Consider the following 19,582-nt stretch of genomic DNA (forward strand, 5'->3'; position numbering starts at 1 on the left):
TATTTATAGAACAATAGGACATATGTCCCAAGAAATGTTTTGAGATTAAACATACCCATTGATGTGTGGAATTGCATTGTTTATGCACATACAGTAGGGTGTAAAAAGAAACCTCCATTAACATCTTATAAGTACTTTTAGTCTACACTACATTCCTATTGACTGCAGGTGTATATCCCCTACATGTATTATTACAATAGGCAACATGAATTAGGTTGTGTAATGGGTTTGGCTAGTTCATTATATACCTGACCTATATCTGACATACTAACTGTCCAAGATGCAGATGTTACTGCTATTTATATTTATATATCTACATATCTGGATGTGTTCACGTGACATATTCAGTTAAATTTCTACAGAACCCTACATTTCATGTAGCACACTCACATTTCTGGGGAACACATTAACAAGCTACTCGTGTGCCAGATTTACCTATGCATGCCAGCCATTAACCGACTGTTGAGGACTGTATATATGCTTCACAGATACTGGCACTTCCTTCATCCACTTTATATGGGACTGCCCAACTGTGGGTTGACAGCACTTAATACAACAGTACTATTTATGTAATGCAAGGGTATAACATTTCAAAGTAAGTGACACAGACACACTCCAAGTATTATACCTTTATTAATTACATAGCACACTTTTCTACAGGCTCTCTCCTTTATTTGATATTACAGTGCATATGGAAGACTTATTCAAGACATATTATACCTTTATTAATAGGTTACAACACTCTTTTTCAGGCTCGCTCACTTATTTTATATGACAGTGCATGCAGAGATATTATTCCAGACTTGAATAATAAATCCAGTAGCACAATGACAAGTGCTGAACCACCGTTGATTAAAATCCAAAGTTTTATTGAATGGTAAAATGGTAAGCGCTTTCAGCTATGTATGCTAGCCTTCATCAGACAATTTAAACCACACATTGCATCAGTTTTAAACCTTATGGCATATTAGCAATTATCTAATTAGCCAATAGTAATGCAACTCATTAATATTCAACATCGTTATGAACTTACGCAACATAAACATTCTCACCATGAAAATACAGTTATATAAAATGCATTTATATTATTAAAAATCCAAATATACTATATGTATATAAATATATGTTTATAATATATGAAAAGAATATTGGTGGCAGGTTTATTTGAATGCCACACAATTTCCAGGATTAAAGGATTCCATTTCCATCACCAGTATATTAAAACTTAAAGCTTTTAATAGATGATATTTACAGTTATAAATTCAGTTCACACAAATATTGTATCAGTAATAATCAACAAACATATTTTTTTTTATATATTTTTATATTTTTGCATTTCACATATTTATTTAGTAGATTTATATATATTTTTGATATTTATTAAATTGTATTAGTTTACAAACATATATTACCATTACCATTCAATAAAACTTTGGATTTTAATCAACGGTGGTTCGGCTCTTGTCATTGTGCTACTGGATCTATTATTGAATAGTTTGTCGTTTTTTTGGAGTTTCAACAATTATTCCAGACTTATTTTACCTATATTATTGGGCTACTACACTCTTTTTCTGGCTCTCTGACTTATTTTATATAACAGTACATGCAGACGAATTATTCAGGGCACTTTATGGCTGTATTATTGGTCTACAACACTTTTTTTTAGGCTCTCTCACCTATTTTATATAACAATACATGCAGAATAATTACTAACCTGCCTGGTGGCGCAGCCTTAGCAGCCTATCTGCATAGGCTTGCTGATTCGCAGCACGGACACCTGCAGCTGTGAAGTAAATGAAGGGATATTGAGACATACCTATCCATTATATAGACTAAATTAGCATGTCTTACATACTGCATTCCATGGCTACCTACTCAGTAGTGGGGCATCTTGCATGTCATGGGCCTCCTGTATCCATAGGTTCAGTAGGCCCTGCTTCCATCTCTTCAGGTTTGCATGGTGGTGACAGACCTGCTCACCAGTCTGAGGGATGCCTGTGGCACTGGTGAGATAATGAGCTAACCGGTTCCAAGCCTCTGCTTTGTACTCCGTCCCTTGGAACTGGCCCTGCAGGAGTCTTGACTCATGACGGTGGACAAGGAGCCAAACCATATATTTTGACTCCTTGATGCCCCAGCGTTGCGCTCAAAAGTGAGTACCGTCTCCAGCACCAGCCATTCTAACTGCAGATGGGAGCTACAATCAGTTAGGGTGAGTATTCCCACCTATGGAGCTTAAATATGCCACATTTCCCACACTTTTATGTGATTGGCCGTTTTTGAAAATTCTCGACTGACTGCAGACCTGCTTAGCAATGGTTAATCTGCCATTTATAAGTATATGTATGTTAACAGTGGATGTTCATCCTAAGCTGTCATGGCTTAGTGGTTCAGTACTTTGATTATGGTGCACAGTGTTCCAGGTTCGAACCTTGTCATTGCTTTTTATTTTACTACTGTCCAGGCAGGCTAGGGGGTGTGGCTGTGTTTAGGCAACTTTGCTCTATGTTGCTCCATGTTGCCCTATGGTGCGCTGGTTAGCACGGTGCGCAGCTCCGCACAAACCTATTGCGCTGGGTATAGCGCTGCTTAGCTATGGGCAACTATATTGCACTGGGTAAAGCACTGCTTAACTACGGGCAACTACATTGCACTACATCATCTGTACATTTTTGTAATCTAATGTATAACCTATTAACCTTGTTATTGGAGCTTTTCTCCCCAAGACTCCATTGAAAACGGGACCATCTTGGCCCAATGGACAATCCTGGTAAACCAAATGCAAATAAATAAATAAATAAATACAGATCCTTCTTATATTTATATATATACATTTTGTTCACTGATACATAAGCCATTTCAATGCTTTTTAGTAAAATTTTATTCATATATGTCAGGAATTATTTCATATATTAATTTAAAACATAAAATAGAAAGGGGAGTGGTGGGACTCGAACCGTGAATGCCTCTTCTTTGTGCGAAGGCTCTACCAGTACACTATTGATATTTGGCTTAATTTGCATAAACATTTCTTATTATGCTCTTCAATGTCGAAATTGCTAACTGCAGCTAAGCAATGGGCACACCCACGCAAACACGCACAAATACGAGCAGCTATATCGGGAATTATAAGAAAAAAATTAAAAGTTTTACATTTTATAACTCTACTGGAGGTTTACAATGTGAGGGAGTGTAGTGTTGTGTATGTAGACATTTGAGCGGACTCGCTCATGTGTGTTGACATTTCACAATTCAGACACTTGCAGGGCCGTGGACCTTTGGACTACTTGGCAGTCAGACACACCTGCCTTCCTGCACGGTCCATGTTAGACTTGAAGTGGAGTCAGCGTGCCCTCATGAATATGCATGGCATGCTGACGTCATACCGTTCAACTGCAGTGTCCGAGTAAGACTTATTTAGTCTTACACGGAGGATTCGTGAATCCAGGGGTCAGTTTTTAAAACTTCTCAAAAATCATGTGCACGCAGATAGCCATAAAACAAATATGATTTTATGTATAATAAGTATATCAAAACATTAAAGAATTCAATGTAGTTCACTAATCAAAATTGTTTTCTACACTAATCCAGTAGTTCTTTTTTTCAAAATGTATTATATAATTCACATTAGTTACAACAATTCCTTAGTTAAAATGTAGGAAACCTTGATTTAACCACGACCAATGAATAGTACAATTTAGTATAGGAAGATAACCATTAAATTATTAAATAATAATGCAGGCCATTAACTCGTCTGCACAATATTTCTCAAAATCTAATTCTTAATAGTCATAAGAATACTATATATGTATCCTAAACATGAATGCATCATGAATTCTTACATTGTCAGAAGTATTTGATATTTGAGTATGGTTTTAATTACATCATAACTACAATCGAGTTGAAGAAAATGTAATAAATGTTCTGGTAAACGTAATCAGCCAGCTGTATGGACACATCATTTATTACTACTGAAGGTATGTAGGAGACATTTATATTTCAGCTACTAATCAGTGATCAGTATAATATATGGGACGCAAGCCAGCCAAAAAAAGTATTATCATTAATTAGTGACATAAGTAAGCAGTTAGGTTACAAATATAGATAAATCATATGAGAAAACATATTAAAAGCCATAGGCTTAATGATGAACATTAGCTAGGATTTATATTTCTAACACATTTAAGATAATTAGGATTAAATTAACTTGAGTTACTTTCTGATACTATAATAGCTTCTGTACATATGTGGAATGTATTTTAGAGATTGTCAGAAGATAGAAGATTGTTAGAAGATGTCAAAATATGTTTTATACACCCCTTTTGGTCATAACCCTTTGGTATAATCTTCCAGTTACTATTTCTAGAAGCAAAACTATTGCTAAGTCAGCCACCCAGGTAAATCTCCCACCTAGAGCCCCTCCCTCCTCACCAAGCTGAGATACAAAAAGACAACTTTCTCAAACTAGGTTATTTTTGAACTGTAGCAAAGAGCTACACTAGCATCTTGATTTACTTCCTAAAGCACAGACACTGGCCAAATGACGAGAACATGGTCAGCAATGTAGAAAAGCTATCAACTGATACCTGAACACAGCCTATCTGATAAGTCATGCAGGTTAAAGAATTATTAGCAATTTATCCAGTGATGATGATATGTCATCACCTTTACAATAATGGCAACGCTGGCTGAATGCCAGATAAGCAGCCACTATCAGAAATGCTGCTGGTAAATGATTACATAGATAAATAAACACCTCTTCTACACTGATGAGCATGCCCCATAACAGCCTGGGGTAACTGTCACCCCCCTTACTATAACACACTTCCTCCAGTTTATTAAGCTCCTGTACTACAAGCATTTGTAAAAGTTGTATCATGTCATTTTCCATGCTAGAAAAAAAGACAAAAGGAAACTTAATATGAAGTGTCAGTTGCTCCAATGATCTGAGGATCAGATAATAAACAGTTATTTGTTTCCACTGAACTCCAGTACCAAGACAGCATAATATAGGTTGTATGACTTCTGCACACTGTATCTCTTGTCTTATCTATATGAATATATGTTTTATAAGTAACTTGACAACAGTAATAGTAGGACAGCATTCCAGCTAGCATGAGCACAGGTCATACCAATTCAGTCTGTATACTGATAGAAGCATTAAGTATTGTTTTAAAAATGAAAAATTTTATGACAAAGTGAGTTTATTCCAAGAATGATCTCCAAAGAACATCACATTGTGACACCAAACTTTTCAAACTATAGAAGAAATATTGTAAGGTTTTACAGCACTTAGAGAACTTGTAATGCTATGATATTTTCTTGTTATCATATCTAACGTAGTGGTAACTGACCCTTAAGTTTTAAATATTTACTACATTTAAACCTAAAGAGAAACAAAATATAGATTAGTGTAAATTCAGCAAAACTGCTAATGTTAAATCTCACAGCTCATGTGTCAGACTATATATTCTCGGCTTCAGTAGCCTAGCTTAGGTTGGATGAAGGTGGCAGCCACAGGTGCAAAGTGTTAGGGAATGCAATTGGCCGATCCTGATTGTTCTTTCACAGTCAAAACTAAATGCTGTAGCACTTTGTGCATGTGGTGCAAACTGTAGTAACTACTTGCTACCTGCTGCAGTTGAAAAGAATATGAGCTTTTTTATGGGGTATAAATTGTTGCTATAGGCTGCATTTGCCAGATCAGGTGATAACAGTGGGCACTAAAACAGTTAGCTTCACCTCTGCTCAGCTTATTTATTTGCAATAACCATCAAGTACCTTTCGCAAATACATAGATAATACAGGAAATAACCACTCCTACAAAAATGTTGATGATCTATATTTTTAAACTGCTCCAGCACATGGAGCAACACATTCAACAGATAGCTCTAGCGATCCTGTTCTGAAAGGCTGAAGAGCTGAAGGCTCCACACATACATTATGCAATAGAGGTAACATTCTAATCACATCAAGTGCTGTATTTACTTTTAGATTCTTATGTTCCTGTTGGTTGCTTTAGTGTCTTTTTATGATGGATTTTTATGTTGTTTGCCTCTTGGCCTGGGTCATAACTAGAAAGTGACATAGAATGTGTTCACTTACCCAGTCAATAAAAATAACTGACTAAATACATAAGTAATACCGTATTCAGGATTGGAATAGTTGAACTGTCTGTGCTATAAGTATTGTCACCTCTGGTTCTTGAAGGATATTTATGGACTGCAGTTACTACCCTGCCAAGTCTCTTGTCATTCATAGTGCCTTCCAAACGTTTTTCCTAGTATGTCCTTAATAGTAATAATATCAGTCATATTTAGTCTGATAGTTCTGGTGAAAACTGTATTCACCTTTCTTCATCTTAAGGTAAATGACTTTTATGTTCATCTGAGCCTTGGCAGGAACAGATGTGACAAATATATAATATTCTTTTTTTACTTCAACTGACATGGTGAGTTGTTTAGGAATCAAATTGCTACAACAACTGTGAGTTATATGTACATGTGTGGGAGAACATTTCCTTTCTTTTTTTTTGAAATTATGAAATGTAATATAGCATCCTGTTCATGCTTTCAGTTAATTGTTCACTGAGTGCTGTAGTCAAAACTATTAAAACAGAGATGTCCTTGGCAAGTTAGCAATAGTAGTGCCAATACATCCAGCATCAAGTTATGTCACTGCTGGTGTTCTTACATCTCTCTAACGTTCCCAACTTGACATTTGTCACTGCTTACTTTTCTGCCAGCTGTCTTTCTCTTTCATGTAAGAAAGAGTAATTCATCCTGAGAAACAACACAGAAGACTTATTATGATTTCATAGGTAGTACTATTGGATAGCTTTTCACTAGAGAAATGGCCATGTAATTTATACTTCCAAGAATATCAGATATTGCCTCAGCGATCACATATTCATGCTAATCTGGAATGTTATATGCTACAAAGTATAACAATGTCATCAGCTCAAAAAATAAATGCTGGCAGTTCTGAGACGTGACATGCAGAGAAAAAGGATGCTGGAAAAAGCAGTTTGTGATATTTTTCTTTAAATGCATCTTTAAAACACTAAAGATATTAAACCTTCATTGCGAGGGAAAATGGTTATGCATTAATTGTTCCATTATGCCATAGACTGGAGGAGGAATATAAAGTGTCTGTAATGGTATATGATTTGACTGAACTATTCTTTACAATGTAGTCTAAGAACAAGCACGGTAAGATGTATACCAACTCACAAGTCAGTTTTAAATAGGTGTCATTCTAAAATTGTTTGATGTACTATTAAAATGTTATCCTAACTACATATTGTGAAGTAGTTTATGATGTGGGACTACAAGAGGTTTGGTACTTGTATTTTTCCTCTTTGTTAAGATAGTGTTTTGTATCTGTAACAAAACATGACAAAGAGTGCACTAAAGCATAATAAATCTGCTCCAATTGTTTTTAGGCTGGTCTTTGGATCCTTGCCATCTGTGAATCAGGTTGAGAATTTATGTGGAATGGTAAATATGAAACATAGGGCAGTATTCATAGTCCTGCCCTTTGTAAGGTCATTACAATAATCTGCGAAGAATGATGCTACGCCCTTATGTAAATAAGGTTAGTAGAGTTCATTCACACTGATTACTGAAATACTGAGACATTTTGATAAACATGCCTCTCTATGTTAAAAGGTGTAAAGTGCTAAAGGCATAACCATTAGGGAGAGAGCTGTTATGAGGATAAGGATATTGTACATTTGCATATTGCTATGATTCATACAGATGAACATAAAAGGGACTAATTTGCATACAAACATGTAAAGGCTCTAAACTTATGCTAGTAAGCACCAACTTACATGGTGAATATGGGAGTTAAGTGGCAAATTAACTAGTTGATTGGAAAGGGAAAATGGATATTTATTATAATTCATAGGTTAGTACTAGGCTAACTGCCCTTATGGGCAATTTTAAGCCTAGCCAGTTACCCCATGTCAGAATCAAACCCTGCACCTTGTGTTTCAAAGGTAAGCACCGTAACCATTACACCAATATCTGGAACTACCATACTTTTTAAAAGGAGGCACAATCATATTGACTTCACTTCAAGAAATGTTTGTTTTACTGCATTTTAGTGCTTGTGCATACATAGGCAAACTACTGAAGGGATCACCGGTTGAATAATTCATTTTGGTGTGATTTGAGTGCTTGTGCACACAAGGAACCAACTACAGAAGCGATCACTGGGAATATGTTTCATTTTGGTGGCATCTGAGTGCTTTTGCATACATGGTTAAAATACTGAAGGGATTGATGACAAAATGGTGTCATTTAAGTGCTTGTGCATATGTAGTTAAACTACTGAATGGATCGCTGTGGAAATGTTGTCATTTACTGCTAGTCCATACATGTTTAAACTACTGAAAGTACTGATGAAGTAGTTCATGTCATTTAGTGCTTTTGCACTACCATAAATGGTATTCGTGAATTGTGCCTTAGCTATGCTCATTCATAAAAGTCATGGGTGCCTCTACCACATTTACGCAATGACTAGGAATACCACCCATAGTTTGATATGATAGAGACAATATTAAAAGTATCAAGACAGTTTGATGTAGCAGACATATACAGTATCAAAATATATAAAACATTAAATACAAGTTATGCATTCAGTTACATAGCAAAGCATAGGAAATTGTTAGCAGAAATTAGCATTTAAAAGTAAAACTTTTACAGATATAGGTTGTGGGTATATTTGTTTAGAAAAACATGAAATTAGGGCATTGGGCTTTTGTGCTACACTGTCATATTTTAATAACAAAATATCAGCTATGCAGGAATGCTTGTGCAAATTGTATTTCTACAGATATTGGAAAGTATTTTCAGTTGATACTGTAGACTGGTATTTCCAGGTCACTGCAATAAAAAGTGTGCATTGATAAATTTTATGAAGAAACAGAAAGGGACACATTCCTGTCAGATATGGGGACTACATGCTAATTCATGAACAGGCTTTGTCTAGAGACACAACAGTTCAAACGGCTTATATGATCTGTTACCTGAGCAGTCTAGCAGACACCATCAGCAGTGATATTTGAATAACTTCCTAATGAGTGCTGAAGAAATCATGTTTTACCAATGTCACATAACTGTGCCAACAACTAGTGACATATCTGTTTACATGTCACTAGAGATTTTATTTGTACTTTTCTTACACCAGGCATCACTATCACAGCAATTTGCCAGACACAATTTGAATATAAAACCTACTTAATGCATTCATTCTATTTCCTCTCATTTCAAAAGTGGTATCGAAAGTAAGTCACATTCATCGGGTTTCTTTTTTGCTGAAACATCCATGATTTTCTCTTTTACAGCAAATGGCAAAAATAAATGTTTCCATGGCCAGGTCTTTAGAACTTACGATGTTACCACTGTATAAGCTCTTCTGTCCCACTGTGTTATTGCAGTTGGTATGGTCTGCAGCCAGCTCTTCTCAAAAAAATTGCATATTATCCCATAGACTCAAAACTTGCAGACTTTGTAGTCAGAAGTTTTCTAAGGAGGATTATCTGCAGAAAACATGTCAAATAGATTTTTAACCAGAAATCTTATTTAGCAAAAAGGGAAAACTCTGTATGTATATTGTTTAACAAGGGTTTGGGCCATTTTTTTTCTTGTTCTGTGCCTATGATTTTGCAATATTTACCAATATGTTTATCATGTTTTTTCTCCATATTTCTCATGCAAAATCCACTTTCTTCTGCTTCTGACTGTTTTCTAGCTTATCCCATTATGGATCAGATGTTTCTTTCAGGTTCTGTAATGCATCTCAGCTCTACAAATAGATTAATTTGCATCATAAAGGATGTGAGGTTTACAACTGATAATTTGACTCTGATGAAGAACATGCAGTGATGTAATGATTAAGACCATCAATTCACAGAGTTTGGGTCCAGTGTGTGATCCTGACCACAGGTCATATCTGTATAGTATGAACATTTTGTTGAGAATTCCTCCCATACACATGATGGGTGTTTTTGCCTTAAGAACAGAAAGTTTGAAACTGGCCCTCCCAACTGAACTTGAAAGGTCTGCCAACTGAATACATTCAAAAATTAAATGAGTTGTGAGCCAGAAGCACAGCTGACTCAACTATTCCCCTGTGCCAGTCCCACAAACCAGTGCACCACCCCTCAGCTCTTAGTTTAAAAAAAGGACTTCTGTAAAACTTACTTACAAGATGATTTCTGCAGTTATGCAGACAGTACTCAATCTGCATTACCCCCCCCCCCCCACTCCAAAGCTCTTCAAGTGAAGATCAAAACAAAATGTCTGTTCCTTTTACTGGCACAGCAGCCAGGTGGCTAGATACAGGACACCCCCCAACCTTCTCCCCCAGCAATTTAGGTCCTATTTCTGTGCCCTGCCCTGAACCATCATTCCTTACTTTACAGTAAAATAAATAAATAAATAAATAATAATAATAATAATAATAATAATAATAATAAAAGAAAAACGTTTCTCTTTTAAAGTGTTTAATACAAAAAAATGCTTGCTGCAGTTTATATCCCACATGTAGCATAACAACACTCAGGTTTTACTTAAAAAAAGTTGTTTTCTTTCTTATTTATTTCCATTAAAACTGTAGCAACCTGTTTACTACAATGAAGCAAGCAGTTGCTATACTTTAGACCACACATGGAGGGCTACAAGTGAGCACAAATACAATACCTGCTTTTACAAGCCAGTATTGCAGTAAGAGCAATTGGGATTATGGATGGCCAATTAGATCGCACCCTCTTACACTTTGCACCTGAGGCAGTTGCCAGTTTTGCCCAGCTCTAGCTATGCTAATGTCATGAGCAACAACACAAGCTCTTTAAGGTGCCTTTTGGGAGAAGAGTGATATGTACTAACCATCTTAGGCATTAACTGTGGTACACAGCAACTACTAAAAAAATCACTGACCACATACCGTGCAGCTGTAGGTGATTAGTCAAGTAGATTATTGTAAACAAACAAATCATGGGTATTTCCTGGAGTTAAAAGGGTTCCAGCCTACTCTAATCTATGTGAGAAAGCCATGTTAATGAGTAACCTACATGCCCCCCGCTGGCCATTGTGTGCCTGCTATGCTTGACAGCCGTAGGCTGGACTCCAATTGTCTCATTTGGTTTACCTGGTTAAAAGGTGGATGAAATGCCAAATAACTTGCCAGCATGAACTGAGTATTGCAACAGTGAATGTGTGTATTCATTAACAGGATGTGCTATGGATGTGGGAGGCATGGAGCTAAGAGAGTGACTGGATATCAAGTATGTACAGGTAGAAGGGTAGCACAGCAAATGTTCTTGTGCTGGGAAACACTGTTTGCTACTGAGAAGGACAGAGAGTGTGAGAATAAGGGAAGAGCCTCCTGAAGACAGGGAGGGATGTCATCAGAATCAGTAACAGACTTGTGGTAATTAAATGCCAGTGTAAAGATGAAACAGCCTTCATGGTCTCAGCACACAGTCCACAATATGTCTGTGATGCTGAGGAAAAGAGGGCATTCAGGCAGTAGTTGCAAGACTTCCTTCATAAACTGGGACAAAGAGAGCTGCTCTTAATAATGGGTGAACTGAGTGCTCATGCTGGGAATGAAATAACCCACTATGAGGATTGCATGAAACATCACTGCTGGGGCAAATGGCCTTATAGTTGATAACACTTACTTCACAAAAAGAGACAGCTACAAGATCACGGACAACAGTGGTAAGCAAACAAGTCAGATATGCTTCCTTCTAGTAAAAAGGATAGTGGAGTTGAATCAAAAATTACAAAGTCAGCACTAATGAAACAATGAGATTCCCTGACCCCATGTTAAAAATAAAAAAAATGTGCAACCGAGTACTGATGAAAATAATGATGATGATGGTGGTTAAGAAGGCTGTATCCCCATCTGTTTAATAAGTTTTATAGATTTGCAGATTCATTGTTGGAAAAATAACAGATACGTCATATGTTTGGCTTCATCTTTATATGTTCATAATTTATGAGATTATAGGTTAATAGGTTCATAGGTTCATACTAGGCTATCTGCACTAGGGCATTTATAAGCCTAGCCAGAGTGTGTTTGGCTTTCGCCACCCATTTTAAATTTATTTTGCTATGCCCTTTTTCGAGGTTAGTATACTGTGCCTCTGTCTAACAGTGACACAGAAGTGATACCCGGGGTAAACCTATGATCTCCCATCCACTCATCAAGATTCCTCTTGAAGAGAGTCAATGAGGGACTCTGCCTAACCTGGACTTGGATTTTATTCCAGAGTGAAGGGAGCCTCTGGGTTATGAATCTGTCCCTCCAGCATGTCCTATTTATTTCAGTGCTGAGGTTCAAGTCTCTCAAGCGCATAGCTCGATGGGATTTGGATTTTCTGAGGTGCAGCATGTCCATTAATTCCGGGTTGGACATGGCTTTGTACGTCAGGCACAGATCGCCTCGGAGCAGGCGGTATGCCACTGAGTAGAGCTGGAGTTTCTTTAACCGGGCAGCATATGGCATCTGTTTGAGCCCTTTGATCCTCTTGGTGAGGTACTTTTGGGGTCTTTCCAGTTGCTGCAGGTGTATGGTAAGGTACATCCCAAAAGGGGCATTGTACTCAATTATGGGCCTGATGAGGGATGAGTAAAGAGGCACGATGACCTCCCCTGATCTAGATGTGAATCCCTTCATGATTAGGTGGGCTATATAAAATGTTTTTCTAACCACTTTGGCCACGTGGTTGTCAAATGAGAGATTGCTATCAACTTGGGTCCCCAGGTCCTGATCTACAGAATATCCCCCATCAGCCACCCCCATGAGTAACATGGTTAACTCCTGCCTTTCCACCAGTTCGAATTTACCATGATTTTCTTTCAGACGCTCCTTCACAAAAGGACAACCTATCAACTGTAATAAGACACACTATGATGTGTTTTGTGAGCTAAATAAGGAAGTTTCTCCCTTTCATCTGCTTGTTTTCCCCCACCACTAATGAGTACCTTACAGAAAATCATGAAGTAACAGTTATAATTTAATGTCCCCTTTTATATACACTAGAGTATAATTGCTTGACTTATAATGGTCTCCAACACATGAGGCTAATTAGATGGGATACTAACCTACCCACAAGTAATACAGGATTACAGAATTTTCAACCCATCATAGCAGGTCTTTTCAGAGGTCAGCTGATACAGTAAGATGATACCTGACATATTTGACATTAAAGAGCCATGCTGATTGTTCCTATGGTTGGGTTGAATCCCAAACAGTAAGTCCCACTGATGGAAGAAGTCAGAGGAGCTCATCAGATGAGAGCACAGAAATTTCAGTCCTGAAATACAGTCTTATCAAAACAGGACTGAATTCCAGAGTCATAACTGAGACCATAACACATCAAGAAGAGAGGACAACAGTCAAATGGTTACAGAGCTGATGACTGAAAAACAATAATGTAAAGCAAACTCCGGGGGCAGATTTTCACTGCAACAAAGGCCGGTGAGCTGATGATCAAATGGCAGAAGAGAATGCAATTTTCAGTCACCAAGAGGTGTCCACTTCCAGCTTTTCCCTCTCTGACGCCAGGGAGATTGACCATAGCTCCGGTTACCTGAGTCAGTTCAGCAGCATCAAGAACACTTTATCAGGTAGTATACTTTTAGGAAGTGCACATTCCTCTGTCCCTCCAAGTTCATTCTGTCATGGTTATACTGAAAAATAAGTGTATTAGTTCGCTGAAAAAAATATCACAACTACCTTCTATCTTATAGGAACTGCAATGAAATATATGAAGCCATGGAAGAAGCCAGACTGCGTAGCCATGTGGACCAGGGCCCTGAACTTTGTTTAATGTGTCTTATGTTCAGTCTCACAGAGGAAAGTATTAATTATCCTAATTTAAAGTGAAGCAAGAAAGTCCTGGGAACAAATATCCAGCTGTAGTAAGGGACACCTACTGAAGATTCAGCAGAGGATGGTCTAAAGCAAGTGCTATATGAGCTTCATAATCTGTAGCAGTATCCACATCCTCAGGTATGCCACTGAACTGTGATGACTGTAGCCACATTCTTTCCAAGAAAAAGTAAATGGCTCTAGATTTGGGCTATGAATTACATCTTATAGCTCTACACTGGCAGGCAACAAATTAAGCAGGAACCAGAAAGGATACTGTCAAAGAATGTCTCCCCTTTACTAGAATATAACAATGGTAACACTACCTCATTGAATTCCTAGGCCAAGCTGCTGGAAGCTAGTCAACCTCATCAAAGTGTACAATGTTCCATTCCCAACTGGCTTTGCCCATAGTGACCAAACAACTGAGAAGGTTGTCAAAGCTGAATAAAGCACAAAGGCCAACCTCCTGCTGAAAATGTTGACCAACCAAACTATACAAAGGGAGCTACTGTGAGGGACACTACTAAACTGCAGTACTATCACAACAATAAGTCACCATCTAAGTCCCCTGAAAGTAGAGGAATGAATGATAATACCCAAGTTTTCTCTGAACAGCAGAGATGTTATGACCAAGAGTTGGATAAAGACACTCATCCGATACTGGTAAGTAGGAGTAGAGGCTGATTTACACCTTCCCTCAAAAACAGAATACCCTTAGTCTTTTCCAGTTTAGTTGTAGACACTGAGCTTATCCTAAGAGCTGCTACAACATGGAACCAATCATAAAAGAGGTGAAAGGGGACAGGTCCAGAACAAAAAGTGAAGGTGATCTACAGCAGCCTAGCCACACTTTTGTGCATCCAAAAAAGGTAGCTGTCTCATCTCATACAAACCAGGAGTGCTACACCATGGAATGTGACCATATGCTAACAGAGGAAGAAAGTAGGGAGGAGAACTAGAAGTGGTTATTAGCATAGGAGAGCTAGTTGCCAGAGGACGGTTGGCCTTTTCTTACATTTAGGGTGGCAGTCAGGTACTCTCTTCTTCTTAAGTGAGTATCAGGGGGACAAAAGGAAAGAAAACACTTCCTTCAAGAGGAGATGATCTGCTTCCTTCTAAAATGGCCATGGACCTGAACCTGGGAGAACTTGCTAAGATAATAACCTCAGCAGATGCATAATACTCAAAGGAGGACAACTTCAGTAATAATGTTTTATGTTGGACATATCATAGCCTCCAACCCTCTCTTCAGCATTTTTGCAATCCACATTACAGGATGATATCTTAAGAGACTACCTACAGTGTCTGGAACAGGTTATTCTTAAGCCCTGGTGCCAAGAGGCCCACAAGCATTCCCAATACCAATTACATCAGGAAAGACAGCAGTCTGGAGAGATGAGATGCATAGCTTAGGATCTTAATCTGTAATGTGGCAAAAAAGTACATTGTCTTGCCAAATCTGCAAAAACTCTAAACTCCTTGTCAGGCTGTAGGGGAAGACAAGTTGTGGTCCCTGAACCTTAATGACCCACAGACACCATGTAGAAATCATCTTTAGAATACTTACTATAAGGATTGTCTAAATCTGAGGTTATCTGGAGCTCACATAAGGACTGTGAAGGCTTGCTGGCTTTACCCTTCTCATAAACAAATTCATAATCACCACTGGGCATCCTTTGAGCTAGGGAACACTGCACACTCTAAAAGCATTATACACTGGATTGTACAATAGATCATGCTAACATCAGTGTGTGGTAGCAGGTGTCAGGCAGACAAGGGCCTAAATGCAAACGTACACATGCTGACAGTGTCATGCAAGGAGAAGGCTGATTAGGTCTGACACTGGTAAAACATTAATGTTGGTGAAGCTAAGATCACAAACCAGCAATTCAAGCTTCCACAAGGAATTAAGTACACACTGGTGCCTTGCACCTGGGGCATGAACTCTAGTACAGGTTTACCCATCAGTCTTTCTCAAATGGTACCACATTCCAAGATTACGAACTTTGAAGGCCATTTCAATAAATCAGACTGGATGTTCCCAGACCCAAGATAACTGATCAGGATATAAGTGGAGCAGATACCTCATAATGCATCACTGAGTTGCAGTCTGGGACAAACATCGCCAATGTTTCTGCTTCTGCTTAGCTACTGTTATTGTTTACCTGAAAGAGCTCAAACTCCTGATAAACAGAGCTGCTTTTTTATCTCTGAAAGGACTATAGAGAGGTGCAAGAAGCATCGTATCCACTGGAGGACTCAGTCTTGTCTGATCTTCAGAAGTTAAGTTCTGATAGAAGGAACTCTGGTCATTCTGTCTCTTCTCTCATCTGTTGCGTATTGCATAAGTGCTACCTTCCCACTTACAGTAAGTTTTCAGACATTGTTGCTGTTTACCCAATTGAATGGAATTCAGTTGTAGCCATCTTGGACATAGAATATTACAGGTGTGTGAGATAACACAAAAATAGATCCTCAAATCATCAATACCTAGAACTTTCTAAAGAGCCCTTCAACTTCTACCTATGATACCAGTTCAGATGTTCATCTTATTTACTTGCATGATTTTGTTATTATCTTTTCATTTTAGTTGATGCTTATTGCCATGGGTTCCAGCATGTGTATGTATTTTCGCTATACAACTTTATTTTGACCAGTTTGTCATTATAACCTTTTTACAGATTTTATGGCTCTATTTCTTGGTTATTAGCATTTCTGGGACAGTATTTTTGTTGTTCCACCAACTGAGAACTAAACTGCAATATACTTCAGTTTAAATAGGCTCATAGGTAAATAGGTAAGTATAAGGCAATCAGTCTGCAGACTACTACAAGCCTAGCCAATAACCAGAGGTCTGAATCAAACCCTGTATTTTATATATATATATCTGTGAGCTAAAGACCTTAATCATTATGCTAAACTTCCTCCAACACAAATGTTTTGATACTGCTAGCTGAAGAATGTAGTATTTTTGTAGGAGGGTTGACTGATTTGGAATTCGGCTAGATTGGGGTTTGGCAGACCATTTACTTGTTGTTAACAAATAAAATGGTAGGCATCAAGGTGACCTGAGGATCTGTTGTTATGGTGAGTATATGATTTAGTCCTAATTTATAATTTTTTTTATTTTTTATAGTTGTTTTTGAAAGAAGTTAATTTTTAGTCTTCTCTTTGGTTCATATGTTCATAGTTGTTTACTAGGTTAATGACCACAAGGGCCTTTTTAAGCCTAGCCATGCATCCCAAATCTCTGACAAGTTCTGATACCATTGATAAGTGTATGACATGGGCCTGGGAGATGAACCATTTACGGGATACCTGTGTCCATTAGAGATATAGGTGCCACACCAGGGATGGCTGTCCAATTTCCCATCCAGTTGTCCAAGTTGCAGTTGAACTGGGTTAGGGAGGAACTCTGCTCCACATGGATAGAGAACCTGTTTCATAGATGGGGTAGTCTCTGGGATACATACCTATCTCTCCAGCAGGTCCTATTTATATCACAGGTAAGGTTTAAGTTAGTAGAATTGGTAATTCTGGTGCTGTTTGTATTGTGGATATGCAGGAGGTCCATCAGACTAGGGTCTGACAATACCCTGTATGCCAGGGATAGAATTCCCCTCAAAAGCCTGTAGGAGACAGAATACAGGGTTAGGGCCTTGAGGCGGTCTGCATAGGACGTTTTACCTATGCCCTGTATTCTTTTAGTGACAAACCTCTGTAGACATTCCAATGTTGGATAAGCCTGGTTAGGTACATACCAAAGGGGGCATTGTACTCAATGATAGGTCTGATGAATGCCGAATACAGTGGAACAATGACTTCCTTGGACTTAGATGCCATACCATTGTTTATATGTTGCGCGGCATAGAATGATTTCCTCACCACTGTAGACACGTGATGGTCAAAGGCTAGGTTACTGTCTATGTGTGTCCCTAAGTCCCTGACTACTGGGTCAACTCTAAGGGGTGTGTTGTCAATATTATAGTTACCAGGAATGGATGACTTCTCAAAGGATACTATTCTGCATTTCTTGGCATTTAGTTTTAGTCCATGGTTCTAACACCAGTTGTTTGTCTATGTCAGCCCCTCTTGGAGAACATTTGTGTCAGTGTGAGATTCAGTGACAGCTCCTAATCTGCAATCATCTGCAAATTTAGTCAGCCAGAGACCACTGACATTGGCCATGACTTCTGAGAAGTAAATGCCAAAAAAAGAGTGGTCCAAGGACTGATCCCTCAGGGACTTCACTTGTGACTGGCCTCTTTGTAGAGATGAAGTCCTCAATTCTAACTACCTGGATCCCATCCGTGACCCAGTTGGCTATGCACTGGGTGAAATACAGGTTTGTACCTAACCTCTTGAGTTTGTCAACAATGCCCAAGTGGGGTATTGTGTCAAATGCCTTGGCCATGTCAAGGTAGGCAGTGTGAACAATTTTGCCCTCATCCATTGCTTTGGTGACCTTCTCAGAGAAGTCCACCAGGCTGAGTACACATGATCTCCCCTTGACAAAAGCAAACTGGGTTGGGTCCAGTGTCTGGAGGTCTACTATATCTCCATGATCATCTCCATGATAATTCTTTCCATGGCTTTACATATAAGACTAGTGAGACTTATGGGTCTGTAGTTGCTAGGGTCTGTAGATGGCCCACCTTTGTGCAGAGGGATGACTGTTGCCTTTCTCCATTCATGAGGCATGAAGCCTGTTTGGAGGCTACAATTAAATAGTTATTCCAGAGGCCCTGACAGGTCATGCTTCATGCTATTTAGAAAGCATCCTGGGATATTGTCTGGGCCCACTGATGCAGTGTTCTTGGCCTTAGAAAGAGGATTAAGGACATGTTCTTAAGTGGGGGGGGGTTATATTTGATGGTATTTCCTGAGGGAAGGTTGAGGGGGAGAGATGGGTAAAGTTGGAGCTGAGTTTATCAGCCAGGAGGTTTGCTATATCTTCTGGCTCAGTACAGGTGGCTCCATTTATAATGAGCTCTGCACACAATTGTGTATTGCCTTTGAGGTTGCAGACATAGCTAAAGAATGCTTTGTGGTTGTCCGTGGCCTGGGAAGCCAAACTTACCTCATATTTGGCTTTGGTAGACTTTATTTGTCCTCTGAGTTGTTTGTTTAGTTTGATGAGAGTACTTTTGTCCTGCTGGATGCTGCACCTCTTAATATTTATTTATTTATTTATTTATTGACATTTGTTAACCGGGAAAGTCCGACTGGGTCACCCATTTTCAGCGGAGGCCTGGGGAGAAAAGCTCCAAGACAGTAACATACAATAGCAGTAAATATACCATACAAAATTCATATACTTGTAATTCTAAGACAAATACAATAAATATGTCATCAAATTAATAAAATAGAAATTTGTAGAACTTCATGTCATAGATTTGGTAGCAGTAGATTAAAAAAACATTAAGACCTCATTTCATACAGCTGTGTAGCAGCATTTGGTAATCAAAGAATGTACATTGCAATTTGATATTTAAAATAATGTAAGAACACACTATGAAGAATAGAGTGATACTAACAATTTAAGGTTTATTGGGTGATAATTGAAGTAAAAAGAAAGAGGAATAGAAAGGAGAGGTAAGTTGCTAATTGATGTTGAGTTTAGTTATGTTGAGTAGTACTAAGAGAGACGGGAGATTTCTTGTTAGTTTGTAGACTATAAGCTGAAAAG

The 19,582-nt window shown here is 38.2% G+C and overlaps 1 protein-coding gene across 5 annotated transcripts in view; it reads left to right on the forward strand.

The window, feature by feature from the left end:
• CHRM3 (cholinergic receptor muscarinic 3) overlaps nt 1-19,582 on the forward strand; it is a 3,548,735-nt gene that overhangs the window by 2,974,107 nt on the left and 555,046 nt on the right. The window contains exon 13 of one of the 5 annotated variants that reach the window (XR_006363162.1): nt 7,445-7,590. The exons of the other annotated variants lie outside the window; for them this stretch is intronic. The gene's annotated coding sequence lies outside the window, so the exon portion shown is untranslated. Of the gene's footprint in view, nt 1-7,444; nt 7,591-19,582 lie in introns of those variants that run through there. 5 annotated transcript variants of the gene reach the window in all.

The sequence above is a fragment of the Protopterus annectens genome, chromosome 1.part2 (genome assembly GCF_019279795.1).
Source record: "Protopterus annectens isolate FY-2018-M chromosome 1.part2, PAN1.0, whole genome shotgun sequence".
Lineage (NCBI taxonomy): Eukaryota > Metazoa > Chordata > Ceratodontiformes > Protopteridae > Protopterus > Protopterus annectens.